This window comes from Chelonia mydas, chromosome 21, assembly GCF_015237465.2.
Source record: "Chelonia mydas isolate rCheMyd1 chromosome 21, rCheMyd1.pri.v2, whole genome shotgun sequence".
Lineage (NCBI taxonomy): Eukaryota > Metazoa > Chordata > Testudines > Cheloniidae > Chelonia > Chelonia mydas.
This window is the reverse complement of record NC_051261.2, coordinates 10,301,496-10,315,648: the sequence shown is the minus strand read 5'-3', so window position 1 is coordinate 10,315,648 and position 14,153 is coordinate 10,301,496. Positions and strand designations below refer to the sequence as shown.

The following is a 14,153-nucleotide window of genomic DNA, read 5'->3' as shown; positions in this document are numbered from 1 at the left end:
AGGGCAGACTGTTAGGAAGCCAGGCAACAACCCCCCAGTTGGCTCTGAGTTCTATACAGTTATCAAGTATAAACTCCTCGGGCACTGTAACAGCTTTAACATGGAGTCACACAGTCCCCATGGAGCACTCTGATCGAGCTCGCCACCCACGTGACCCCGCCTTTGTGATAGCTGATCCCTTACACCAAGAATCATTGCAATATTAAGGTTACAACCCAGTCCCAAAAGACAAGTCACTTACCCCAGGTCAGTTGCTCCTTAGAGCTCACACCAAAGACAACATCTGTAGCTGATTTACTGAACTATGTAAAGATTTGTTAAGTAGGAAAAGGAAATGAGAGTAACTTACGAGGTTACAGCAGGTAAACATAGCCACACAAATGAGTTACACTCTTAAGTTAAAAAAAAAAAAGCTTGCTATTTATAGAAGCTTCTAATGGGGCTTTAGGACTAACCCAGGCTGAGCACTGGGGATCTCTTGCTTATGCCTAGTAAACCTGCCCCCCCTCCTCAGAGTCCAAGCAGCACAGAGACCCAGTTCCTTCTTGTTAGGAGTTTTTATCCCCCTCCTCCCTTGTACTCTGAACAGCAAAGTCAGCTGATGGAAGGAATCCACTTGCATGATGCCTCTTCATTGGGGGAGGGAGGAACCACAAAGGTCTTTTGTCCTCTTTAACATCCCATGATAATCCGTCCGGTGTCAATGAACCTTTCCCATTGGGCAGGATGTAACACCTTCTGTTGGAGACCAGCACTTCACACAAGTTAATGTCTCCCTCCTGTCTGGTGATTTACAGTCACAGAGGCTCATCATACAACTGCTCAAATATTACCTTACACTGTAAGATACAACTGCTATAAATGAGCTTAATGAATGCAGCAGTTCAGAAGCATTCAATAGTCTAAAAACTAAACACATTCTTATAATTGTAACACCTATGTCAACAATACACACAGATGAGCCAGACCAACCACAGTCATGGTTTTATCGGTGTTCAACTGAAGCACGTCCTACTTGTCCAACCCTGAGTCCCTGCACTGATCCATCCGCTCCCAGCCTGCCCTGCTGCTATCCAGCACCTCCACTATTCCAGCCTGGGTCACGCCACTTGTGCTGCTATTAAGCTGATGTCTTCATGGGTATAAGTTGAGACCAAGGAAATTCTTTATGCTTTTGGGGCAGGTACTCTGCCTGGGTAAAGTTTGTGGGGTAATCAACAGGCAGTCTGTGAGGGCCCCTCTTCGCCTGGAATATACCCCGAGAGTCCTGATCGCTGGGTATTGATGAAAACACACACAGGTTGGGGGGAGGTTTTGACCTTATGGGTCTTAGGGGCTTGGCTATCCGTGGTATGACTATCCCCATCCACAAGTATTTATTTATCTGTGTAGTGCAAATCGGAGTCCCAGTCATGGCCCAGGACCCCACAGAACTAAACGATGGTTCCCCACCCCAAAGAGCATGCCAACTCAATAACCCTCTACAACACATGCACTTCATGGCTGTTTCATACTGTTAAAGGGCCATTTGTCATTTATTGACCCTTTTAAAACTATTGACAAAGGCAACACTGTAAAGCGAGACCCAATTGCTAAGAGGGCCTTGTTGAAATGAACAGGTCATAGGCAGCAAATTGTTTGTGCCACCCATTCAATGGGTACAGAGCCCTTCAGGGTCTGTCTATGCTGCAAAGAAAAACCCACAGCTCTGAGGTCCAGAGCCAGGGTCAACTGATGCGTGTGGGACTAAAACTCGCAGTGTAGATGGTTGGGGTTAGGCTTGAACCCCGGGTCTGAGACCCTTGCTAGGTTTCAGAGGCCAGGCTCCAGCCCAAGACCAAACAGCTACACTGCAATTTTTTGCCCACGAGCCTGAGTCAATTGACCACCAGGGGCAAGACTTGTTGCCACAGGGCTTTTCTTCGCAGTATAGACAGATTCTTGGAGAGTGACGTGGTCTAGTGGATAAGGCACTAACTGCTGGGTTAAGAATTATGGGTTCTAGGCTCTGCCATGTCATGGATTAGCTGGGTCTTCAGCAAGTTGTTTAATTTCTGTAGTCCTCTGTTTTCACTCCATTCCGTTGTCTATTTAGACTATAAACTCTTAGGAGCAGAGAGTGTCTCTCACTCTGTGTGTATATATAGTAGCTAGCACAAAGGGACGCTAATTTGGGAAGATGAGGATGGTTTGCAAACAATTCAGGGGTGGAGCAAAGGGCTCCTTTTGGTGGCTAGTTTTATTCATACTTAATCAATCAATCAATCAGCTGTCAAATGAATTAGTTTGGACCTGCAACTGAACCTGCCCACAACCTCACCCCTCCTGCGAACCAAAGCTGGCCTCTCAAGGGAACGGCTGTGCCAGCGTAGAGGACAGTACGAGGAAGCTTAGATCCACGTGGCCCTTAGAAAGCTCAGAAGCAGCTGCCGTTGATTTCTTGGGATCTCTTCTCCCTTGGGGTGTCAGTGCCACTTGGCAATTAATTAAAGACTAAACATTACAAAGAGCTCCGGGGTGACTCTGCTCCTCGTGGCTAGCATTCCTTGTCAGGCACTCCAGCTGAAAGCAGTAGATCAGCAGAGGTGAAAGGGGACAGTGAGGTGGAGAAACAGATGCGTGGAGGGAGAAAACCGGGAAGGGTGAGGGCTTTGCTCATATGACCACCACAGTTATGACTAGAACCTACCATGAGGAGATCACTTCATGTTAGCATAGATTCCCCTGGACTGGGCCTGCAGCCTCTCTTTGTCGCTACTTTATGGCCTGGGCCTGTTTTCCCTTCCTTCTCCACCAGTCACATTGTCTTCAGTCCCAGGCCGGCCAGGGAACCTGTGGAATGTCTGACTTGCAATCAGGCAGTGAGATTGGCACATATGTAGAAACACCCACGCTAGCTTTGATTCAATGCGATTAAAGCTAGCACGACTAACAACAGCAATGTCGCTGGGCGGGCCAGTCAGATGAGACATACCCAGGGATGTGGCAGGGTTGCATAGCCCCCCATGGCCACAGTTTCTCTGCTATTGTTACTGGTGCTAGCTAAGTCAAAGCTAGCGCGGGTATGTCTACACGTGCTGCTGTCACACCCGACTGCAATGCAGACATACCCTAAATCCCAGCGGTTAGAGACAGCTAGAGCCACGCCTGAGATATTAGGGACCGAGCGTCCCAGCCAGAGAGGCTCAGTGGGGTGCTGGTTGCACACAGCCAGGTGGCACCAGACACAGAATAAAGCAGCGCTGTTGCAAAGGTATCAAGCACGGCGCGCTCGCTGAACACCACGCAGTTATGGTGCAGTTGGTGTATGCGTCGCTGCTCCTGGCCCCCGGCTGTTTCACCGAGCATCCTTTCCTCATCTACTGAGGCCCACAGCTCTGTCTTTGTGCTGCACCGCCTGGCCCAGTCTGGGAGCGCCTTGGGCATAAGTTTTCAAAAGCATTGACAGCCAGCCTCGCTTTCGGCAGGTGCAAGCAGCACATTCCCCCCCGGGCCATTTGCCCCTGCGAGTCGAGCAGCCACAATACAAGTCATACTTCAAGTACAGGCATTAAAAGGTGCGGGCAAGTGAACTGTACCCTTTTACTGTATGTGCTGCCCCAAGGCCCTACCTGAGGTGAGGGGCCCTTGCATGCTAGATTCCTACACCTGGCGGCACTCCCTGCCCCAAAGTGCTCACGGTCTAAACAGACATGACAGGAGAAGGCTGGGAGACTGGAAGGCTCATTATTCCTTGACATATGGGGGACTGAGAGGCAGTGATGTGCCCAAGGCCATAGAGGGAGTCGGTGGCAGAGGTAGGATCACCTGGGTCCCAGTCCATTCCCTTAACCACAAACTCATGCCTCTGTAAAGCAGGCTCCACTGGCTTGCTGCCTGGCCTTGGTCCGCGCACTCTCTTGCTTTACCCAGCTGCTTCTCCTTTGTCCGTGGCTCGTCAGAACTCTCATTAGTGTATGGAGACGCAATGGCACGCTTGATACATGGCAGCATTTCCACTGCTGCACACGCTCTCGAAGGGCCCGTCCCTGGGCACAGGAGCCTTTTGAAAGGGACCTTTAGTCCCTGTTTACAGTTAGCACTTTTTGTTTCCATTTCAAAAAGGCACACACAGTGTGAACATCCTTTCTGCCAGTCAGGTTCATTAGCATTTTAATTATGTTCTCGCCCCGGGAGGGCTGCCTGCCTCCTGCATGTCTGCAGCTCGTACACAAAGGTGCAATACAATAGTTTTTGCAAAGACTCCGTAGGTGGAGCAGTGCCACTCGTCCTGCCTGGGCCCTGCGCTGTTCTTTCATCACACGTGCTAAGAGCGACCACCGCCCTCACAGCGCCTCCTGCTGGGAGAAGCTGAGAATATGGTAACTACAGCCACATTTCTGCAGTAAACGCTTCCGACTCCTTTCCTTCATCTGGGGCTCCCAGCCTATTGGGGCGCCTCTGCCAATCATCTCGGCTCTGTCACTGCTCATGCACCATCCCTGGAGCTTGGAGCACTCCACCCACAGGGTCACAATGGTTAAACACCACTGGTGGTGAAACTGGAGGCAGAGGTAAGCAGCCCCCCGGGGCACAGAGACACCTCATGAAGGTAAGGGAGGGAGAGACTGGGGAAAGAGGCTGTGTGAGAGTGTGCTATCCTCTGGGAACACTTGTACCACAGGGATTGCAGCGTGGCATGGTACACTAGGGCTAATCATTAGCCTTCCAGATGGGCTTACGGCTGCTTTGCCAGAGCTGAATGCCTCTGGGCAAGTTTGACTCTGGTGTGTGTGTTGGCCGTTTGGGGAGGGATGGCTCTGGAGCTGGTGTGTGTCTGCTCTTAGTGGCGTGGCGCGGGGGGCACGGGGAATCCAGATTTAGTACATGGCTGCACTGTGGAGAGGGACGGATCAGGACCAGGTGTGTGGCAGCATTGTGTGGAGGGGTGAATCCAGATCTTGACCCAGGTGCATGGCTGCACTGTGGGGAGGGGGTGGATCCAGCCCTGGTGCCCGTCTATTCTATGGAGAGGGGTGAATCCACTTCAGGACCCAGGTTGTGTCTGCATTTGGTGGCGCAGACCTATCTCAGCTCATGTGGCAGGTGTCGTCAGAGCAGCTAGTCGACTTTCTGCACGAGCCAGCCCTGTAGTATTCCACCCCGGTCCACTGGGTCCTGTTTGTGTGACTTCACTGATGCCTGCATCAGTGAAGCTGACCCTCCCACTAGTGCTCCCCCGTCACCGGGCCCGGCTGCACGGCACTGAGGCTCAGTGTGTATTCCTACCAGCCGGCTGCTCAGAGGTTGCAGCGTGTGGCTCTTGGCATCTCTGAGTTCTCTCCAGTGCGCTGCTTATTAAACCCAGCTCCAAAAAATCCCTTCCCTGAAATGCTCTCAGTGGTCATGTGGCTGACAGAGAAATGGAGGATACAGCATGCAAGAGTGCACGCTTAGACCAGCATTTCTCAAATGCGACCACTGGGGCTTTACTTGCAGCCGCAGCCTCCTGGGCGGTGATTGTGGGGAGGGGACCAGCAGCCCTTCCCCAGGGGCCACCAGCAGTGGTTAGGCCCTGCCCCGCTCTGGAGACGCACAAGCTGGAGGAGCAGGCAGCCAGTGAGTTCCTCACCTTCCCAGGGGCGGAGGGGTCGGGCGTCAGCCCTGGGGTGGCGAGTGGCAGGCTCTAGCCATGGAGCTTTGGGCTCTATCCCCAGGTCCTGTCCCCGGCGTGGGGCTTTGGGCTCTGTTCTCTGGCTGTGCGGTGGCGAGCTCTGGCCCCGAGCTCCCGCTCCCCCATCACCTGTGGCCCCCACTGCCTCTCCCAGTGCCCCTTCACCTCTGGGCCTCTCTGCCTCTGTACCCCCTTCCCTATCCAGGGTTTAATTTGTCCCCAGGCTTGCTGGGGCTGAGTAAATCTGCTGTGAAAAGTGCTATTTGTTGTTTGTTAATATCACTTTTCACAACACACTTAGTAGCTAGCAAGTCTTAAAACAGAGCAACCAAAAAAGCAAACAAAAAACCCCAACAACAACAACAAGAAGAAGAAAGAAAGAACATTCAAAGCACCTTATTATTTGTCTTTCTATTCTGTTTGGGTCGGTAAAGAATAAAGACAACTGTACATTATTTTTATTATTAAGTGTGAAAAAAACCCAAAACCCACATAGATAAACTACAATGATTTGGATGTGTAGCTGTGCATATTTATTTCTTTTTCCTAAAGTTAATTAAGTATTTTAGGCAAAATTGTCAGAGCAGCCACCAGCAAGAGTTGGTAGCCGCACTCTCAGGCCACCAAATATTTTGTTGTGAGAACCCCTGTCTTGGACTGCCAGAGTAAAGGCTGCAGCTCCAGGAGAGAGATGGAAACTAGCGACTGGACCCAAAGCTCAGAGCCAAGGTGGGATGGAAGGTCTTTGTATCTCAGGAAATGGGGATGCAAGTCCTATCTCTGCCACAGAGTATCTGTATGACCTTGGGTAAATCACTTAATCTCTCTGTGCCTCAGTTCCCCATCTGTCAAAGAGGGATGTTACTCAATCCATGGTCTACTTGTAGTGGAAACTCGCCAGGGCGGGGACTGCGTCTTACTGTGCGTCTGCACAGCATTGAGCACAATTGGGCCCCAAGCGTGGCTGAGGCTTCATTATGCTAGTGTAACATGAAGTCATAAATAATCCAAACAAGCCCAGACACAAACGCTCCCATTTCCAGGGGAGGTGTTTGAGGTTCAGGTCTGGATGGAAAGTCTGTAGCCTGGGGGCCCCTGTGTAGCGAAAGCGAGTGGAGAGTGAACCTCGACCAGTTCAGAGCTCTGGGTGCTTCTCTGGACTAGCCGGTGTTCTTGGGTTTGCAGATCTGGGCGGCAGATCCTGCCATTTGCATGTGGAAATGTGAAAGCGATGACGGTGCTGGGCCTGCACCCGTCTCCTGGGGAGCCGGGAAAACAAACGGGAGCATTTGGATCTGGGCATATACAGACACACAGTAAGATGCAGTCCCTGCCCCTAACTGTAGGGGCTTTCAGCTGGGGAGGGCCTCATTCAATTCCTACTCTGGCTGGCTAAGATAGCAGCTGTCACACGAGGGGATCCTCTAACTCTGCATCTTGCCAGCTGGTCCCGAGGGCTGAGCGTGGCTCCTTTTGGGGTCAGACAATGCTGCTCCAAGCACTGACTACTCCAGGTGGGTCGGTGGTCCAGAACAGAGCCAGAAGCTGAGTGACTGGGGAGCTGGGAAACAAGCCCCGAATGAATCGCTAAGGGCTGGAGCACCACAATTGTAGTTTCCTTTGCCGGGGAAGTCAACAGCCAGAACTCCAAATACACAGGGAGTGGGGGCGAGGTGGATCTGTGAGGCAAGAAGGTGGAATTTTACTTGGTTGATCTTCAAAGCAGAACGGCACACTGAGAGCTCTGGGCAGGCTAGTGTGTTGGGACAGTGCGTACAGGAAAGGTTTAACAGAAGGTGTGTGTGTGTGTGTGTGTCCCGCGCGCAGGAGCTCACAGCTGCAGAAACCACCCCAATCAAGGAGGATAGGTGCTCCAGTTGGGGCTAATTAGCAACAGGCCATAAAACAGGAAGCTGGAAGCCCCCCCTGGTTTCCTCTAGGGGGGAGAAAGGCAGGATCTGTTCTCAGGGCTAATAAGCTGCTGCTTGTCACCTTGGACTGCTGAGTCTTGTGTGTGCCGTGAAAGGTAGGAAACAAGTACTGTGGTCCTTGGACACCTAATTATCCACCTCCAAAGGTTTTTCTGTATGCTGCTCCCAGCTGTGAAGAGCTGCTTATCTTTACTTCCCTGATGCCAGAGGTCTGTGCTGGGCTTGTATGCCAATGATGCTGCTTGTTCTCCAGCCTGGGCATAGCTGTATTGCAGACAGGATGAGAAACGGTCTCCTTGTCCTTAAACCACTGTTAGCCCAGGATGGGGTTGGGCAGACTGAAAGCTGCTTCCATTTGAAGGCTGGTGGGTGGTGCTTGTGTCTGATGAGTTCAGTAAGCCTCTGCCATGTTCCTAGTGGAGAAATGGCCGCAGCACCAAAACACCTCCTGGATGAGTTATTAATTGTAGTCTATGCCTCCTGTTGGCAGCTGCAGGAGGCAGGCTGAGGGCTGACTGGGTCATGGAGACTTATTGTTAGTTGCCAGCTCCTTGCACTGTAACCTGGCAGAGATTGGGTCTTGCTGTAATCTTGGCAGTTAGGCTGTGGTGCTGTCCCCACCGGGGCCAGTGATGGGCTTGCTTATTAGACTTGGCTTTTCCATTAATACCCCTCTGACCCTGTCCCCATCTCTCTCCTTCCTCTGCTGCTTGCTCCCTCATCTTGGAGCGGCCAGTGTTCTTGTGCTGTCGGAGACACCTCTGGCCTGTCCAGCAAGCTGGCTGCTGTAGGGCTGTGGGAGAACTCTGGCTGCCCTGGTCTCACCTAACACCCCGCATGGCGGCCGGACAGGCTGTGAGCACAGCACAGGGCTGGAGGCTAGGAAGGGAACAGTGTCGTCTCTAATAGCTGCTGGAGGAGTTGGGAGGTGGCTGGTATGCTGTGGGGTGGCAGGGGAGGGGTGTTTGTAGGTTGGGGGCTCCATGGGTTAATTTGCTGCCTTTCCTCCTCTGGGGCTGATCGCATCTCTGCCCCTCGGGGATCTCACTCACGAAGGCCAGTTTGCCTTGATCTTAATCCGACATGCCACTCACGGCTGTCAATTTAACAGCACTCGCTGCAAGACATAGGTGCTGTGGTGGGCAGGTCTGCTCCTGCATCCCAGCAGGGACCTCCAAGGCAGCAATGGGTCCTTGGAGCGCTGCCTTTGCTGAGCAGCCCCAGCAGGGGCTAGGGGGCTGGGAGCGCTTTCCAAAGTGCTGTTTAAAGAGTACGGTGCAGCCCATGCCAGCCCCCAGTGACCACACCCCCAGCACGGTTAGCTAGCACCCCTCTGCTGCTGGTACAGCGACTGAATGCAGCTCAGAACTGCAATACGGGGACAGGCAGGGCAGGACTGAAGGGGCATCAGCACTGCTAGGTGGGGTCCAGGACAGTAATGGCATGGGCAGGGCAGCGCATGATTGAGGGGTCCTGGCAGAGCTGTGCAGGGGAGCCCAGGACAGGAATAGCAGAGGACTGCAGGTCAGCCTCAAACTCAGGTGTGCGTTTCACTTCTCCCCCGTCGCCAGCAGTGCCCTGACTTGCTTGGTTGAGCTTTGCTTTACTCACAAGAACACATGCAAGAGCTTTGCTAGAACTGCATAAAAAGTGCCTGTTTTTGCCCGAGAGTCTGAGTGTCACGGCTCTCGTGCTCCACAGCCAGCCAAGTGCACCTGTCATGGAGGGCTGGCTGGGAAAGGTCTCCTGCTTAAATGGCTTTCCAGCCTGCATGAAACTCAGTGGCTGGCTGGAGCCAAGGACCCTGCTGGGTGGGGATGTCTGGAGTGCCATGGCAGCCTTTTTTTCCAGGAGCGGATCAGACCAAAGGTCTGAGCTCTAGGCCCTGAGCATGGTGTCTGGTGCACAGCAAGCAGGTGACAGATGTAACCTTGCAAGAGCAGGAGCTCAGCTGAGTTGCCTTATGCATCAGGAAGCATGGCTGGTGCTGCGTGCATTCCATGTGCTCAGGGGCCATGGCTGGGATGGATGGAAAGTCTTTCCGCAGCATGCCTGCTTCCCCCATGACATGGGTGAGAACTGTGCTGCTGACCGGGCCAGCCAGGGGCAGTGTGAGTGCCACAGATTGCTGCAGGAGGGGCGGGCGCCTAGCATGCAAACTGGGCCTGTCTAGTTTCTGCCTTGCTGTGCGCTCACGTTGTGTTGCCAACCTTTCCAGACTCCTGTCCCCCTTTCAGGAGGCTGATTTGTCTTGTGTACCCCAAGTTTCACCTCACTTAAAAACTACTTGCTTACAGAATCGGACATAAAAATACAGAAGTGTCTCAGCCAACAGTACTGGAAAAATTGCTGACTTGCTCATTTTTACCATACAATTCTAAAATAAATTGATTGGAATATAAATATTGTATATAGATCAGTATAAACAAGTCATTGTATGAAATTTTAGTTTATATTAACTTTGCTAGTGCTAGTAGCCTGCTGTCCAACTAGGTAAATATCTAGATGAGTTGATGCACCCCCTGGAAGACCTCTGCGTAGCCCCTGCCTGAGAACCACTGCTCTAACCTGGGTTCAGTTGGTGGTGGTTGTAGGTTGGTCTTTGTTGCCTCAGTGGTCCCCTCTGCTGCTCCTGACCTGCCACCACCCTCAGCTATCTAATTTTTCTGTGCACAATCAGCCTATATGCACAGCCCCCAACTTTGCCCACTCCTGTCTCCATGCGCGCACACCAGGTACCCTATGTGCACATGGTCTGTAGTTACCGTCCTCTTTTCCCAAAGGGGCGGGATTTGGAGGTGATAGAGGGAGCCGTATTTGAGAACAAGTTTCTCATCCCCTTCCTTGTCCCAAGCTAGGCGTCGCAGAGACTTCGTTGGCCACGGTTAGGGAGCGGGTGGCTGGGAGCCGACACGCTGTTCCCCTTGGTTCTCTGGGAGTGGAGAGGAAAGGAGAGCTCTGTTCTGCTAGCTCTGCATGCAAGGGCAGGCTGGCTACGGGGAAGGCAATCAATCAATAGCAGAAAAAGCAAATGTTCCTTTGCTAGTGAGGAGAGGACAGGGGGGGCCTGAAGACAGGAGTTAAAAAAAAATAAAATAGAAAGCCTGAAATCTTGATAAGATCATACTTGTCGAAAGAGCTTTCTGGGAGGGAAAAAAATGACTCCATCCCTCCACATTCATCATCTTCTGATGGGATGTGAAACACCAGCTAGTTCAGGTGGCTCACATAAACCGTAGCCTGCTTCTGATACTGTTCGGAGCTGTTACCACAGTGCTATTTTTACAGCAATTTTCCGTCTTCAGTAGTGATAGGAGCTATTGAGCCCATCTGAATTAAAGCAGCTACTTCTTTCCAGCCTTGTTAGGGGGATGGGATGCCATGCCCTTGCCGGAGAGCCCTTGACTAGGGGATTCATGTGCACGGCTGCTAGCTGGGGCCAGTTGCTTTCTGACTGTTCCCTAGTCATGCTCCTGTCACTGATGGAGCATCTTTCCTTCTAAAGCATCTCTACATCAAAACCATCTTTGCCCGCACTGTACTGCAGCCACCTCTGAAGTGCACCAAGCCAGCTGTGTCATGGTGCATGGCAGCACAGGGCACAAAGCTGAAGCCTGTGTCAGAATGAATTGTAGGGAATGGGAAGGAGATAGCTTCACATTCCAGTTGCGGTAACTAGTGTCCCTATGCATATTGCAAATAAAAACAGGGGACCTTTAGTGAGCTTAAGTGTTAGGAAGACCCTCTTAGCTCACCTCAGAGGCCATTCTCCCTAGCATCAGGCTGGAGAGTACTAACCCACAAGGCAACATGCCACTTACTGAATCATCAGTGTTACAACTTCTAGCCAGTAGACTTTCTAGGTAGCTCTCCCATCCAAGGAGGGGTAGTTCCTCTGAAGCTAAGCAGAGCTGGTTTATAATGGGACAGCTGCAGAAATCTGACAGCTGCCGCCTGAAGGGCTATTCAAGAGATGAGTTTAGCTGCATTGTCTAACTCAGTCAAGTGCCTCCTGCAAAAGCCCCATCCACATCTTCCAGGTGGCAAAGATGCCAGAGAAATTAATACTGGAAAGATGAGACCAAGAAAATCTAGGTGCTGTAGGAAGTCCTGTCAGTAGGTGGTGCTCTTCCCTCTGTCGGTGTCAAGCCACTGCCCCAGCACTGCTTCAGGTACCATCTATTAGAGGCAATGTGAAACTGGGGTCCTGGTTGGACATGGGAAAGATCCCATGATGTAAAAAGAAAAGGAGTACTTATGGCACCTTAGAGACTGCCACAAGTACTCCTTTTCTTTTTGCAAATACAGACTAACACGCCTGCTACTCTGAAACATCCCATGATGTTTCACAAAAGTACCGTTAGCCACAAGGTCCTGGCCAAATGCTAAGTTGCTTGACTAACTTCCCTGTGGTCTTTCAAATGAATATTGGATTCAAGTCCTCTGTTAAGCCTTGACTAAACCCAAAAGCTACACTAATTTAACTAAATCTGTTTTTAAATCAGCAGCCTCTTGTGTGCGAGAACTTATTTTGGTTTAAGAGTGCCTTCTATTGATTGACTCTTTGCAGGCTTAAGCTAAATTGATACGAAGGCACTCTAAACAGATGTGTACCCACAAAGGGGTTTGTGCTGGTATTGTTAAATTGGCTTCTAAACAGATATAATAAAATGGGACCAATTTAAATAAGTTTAGATAAGGTCTTAAATTTCTGCTTTGTTGCTGTGTGCTGTTAAATGGATGTAGCATTTACAGTTGAGTGCAATTTGTCAGCTGCCCAGTAAATATGCTGAAAAACAACTATTTGTGAATTCTTCAAAATTTTGTTCAGAAATTTAGGTAGATTTACCCTTTTTGGGGGGAAAAAAATTAAAACCCTCACCCAGAACCTTAAATGAAACAAACCAAACAATGCTGCAGGTTAAACAATGTGGTGCTCTATCAGAAATGCATTTGTTTTGTCATCTTGTCTTGTGAAGAAACTGGAAAACTTAAGTTTTGGTTTGAAATGAACCAGAAAAAAGTTCAATATATTTTTGGTTCTGCCACCAACCCTCCCCTCCCCCAAATTTGCTCATCTCTAAGTACACTTTACCCCAGAACTGTCTACATCACCAGTGCCACTGAGAATGAACGACTTGTTAATTTTGTATGGCATTGCACCATGAAGTGCTGGTGAAATGTAGACGTTTGTTTGATTTGAAACATACCTGAAAGAGGGAGCTCTGCAAGCATGGAGATGGAGGCAGAATGAGACAGATCTAACAGGCTATGTAGCTCATTTCTGGAGAGAGGTTACAGCTGCTTCTGAGGGGGCTGGGATCTCAGTAGCAGGTTAGCATCTGGGGATCTAGATTGTTCTGCCAAATGCTTTTGAGCTAAGTGGTGCTGATGATTAAGCAGAATGAGGGAGATGCAATGGTTCTTTGAAGTGAAAAAACCCCTCCTGGGAATTGTTGTTTTTTAATACTTAGTATTTTTAAACTGTTTCCCACTATCTTGAGAAATCTGCAGTTTTCCTCCCCTTTCGTGCAATCTGATGGCCTTGGCTCGTTTTTCTGAAAGGCTTGGTGAAGTAAAACTAAAATAAATGCTACAGTACCTTAAACATCTGTGTGTTTGTTTTGAAACTCGAAAGCTTAGAGAGGGGGAAGAAAGACTAGAAGCTTCTGGCTTTGCCTAGTTCTGTTGTGACCCTCCATTAGAGGGATACTTAAGGGGAGCAGAGTTACTGCTGGGGGATTGTTTTAGTCTTGTCATCCCGACTGGGCTAGCTTTGCATTAGAAGCTGCAGGTTTTTGTTGGTGCCTTGCAGGAAAAGGGTGGGATGGGGAGAAAGAGCCCTTGGGTTCTGTAATGAATAAAGATGCTGCTCGAGACGCTCTTAAAGGAGATGATCTTAAGGCTGCCAGAAAGGGAGTCTTAGGGCTAAGTGGAAGTTAATGTAACTGGATGGACGGAGGGAAGCAGAACAGGTAGAAGATAGGCAGGAGGGAGGAAATCCAGAAGGAGGTTGGAGTCCCACTGGCACTGGGGAGTGATTGGTTTGGGGTTTGGGGGGGCGGAAATGGGGACAATAAGGATATTGGTGGGGGGAAACTCCTCCAACTTGGACAGAACCTGACCCTTCCTGTTGAGTATTTTGCGTTTACCTGACTAAAAAATTGTGCAAACTCGGTGGGGCTGAGAACTAGAATCAAACCATCCCCCTCAATACCCCAGTGAACCTGCAGTGGCAAGTTTCCCATGGTGGTGGCCATTAGCTTAAGGTGCTTTAACTGTGAGAGCAGGACTACTTTGGGGGGCAGGGGCTGCACTCAGCCTTTAAACTCCCCAGTCCAAGGGCTTACACTGGGATACTGTCCCTTCCTACACACACCTCCTTTCAGCTCCCTCTCCTCTGCTAGGAAAATATAGTAAAATAAACCAGATCTAAGGGTCGAAAGTTCAGTGTCTCCCTGCTCTTTCATCTATTCTTATTCCCTTCTCTATCCTACCTGTTTTTTCCCCCTGGTCTCTGTCTTCTGTTTTTTTCCCCCCCCCATCAGTTCAGATTCCCTCTCCTCACT

At 50.4% G+C, this 14,153-nt stretch overlaps 1 long non-coding RNA gene across 2 annotated transcripts in view; it reads left to right on the top strand.

Moving 5' to 3' along the window:
• Nucleotides 1-7,581: 7,581 nt before the first annotated feature.
• The window catches only part of LOC122463495, a 169,028-nt gene continuing 162,456 nt past the window's right edge, over nt 7,582-14,153 (top strand). Inside the window, exon 1 of one of the 2 annotated variants that reach the window (XR_006286920.1) lies at nt 7,582-7,679. This is a non-coding gene — a long non-coding RNA (uncharacterized LOC122463495). The remainder of the gene's footprint in view (nt 7,680-14,153) is intronic. The other variant, XR_006286921.1, reaches the window with a different exon arrangement.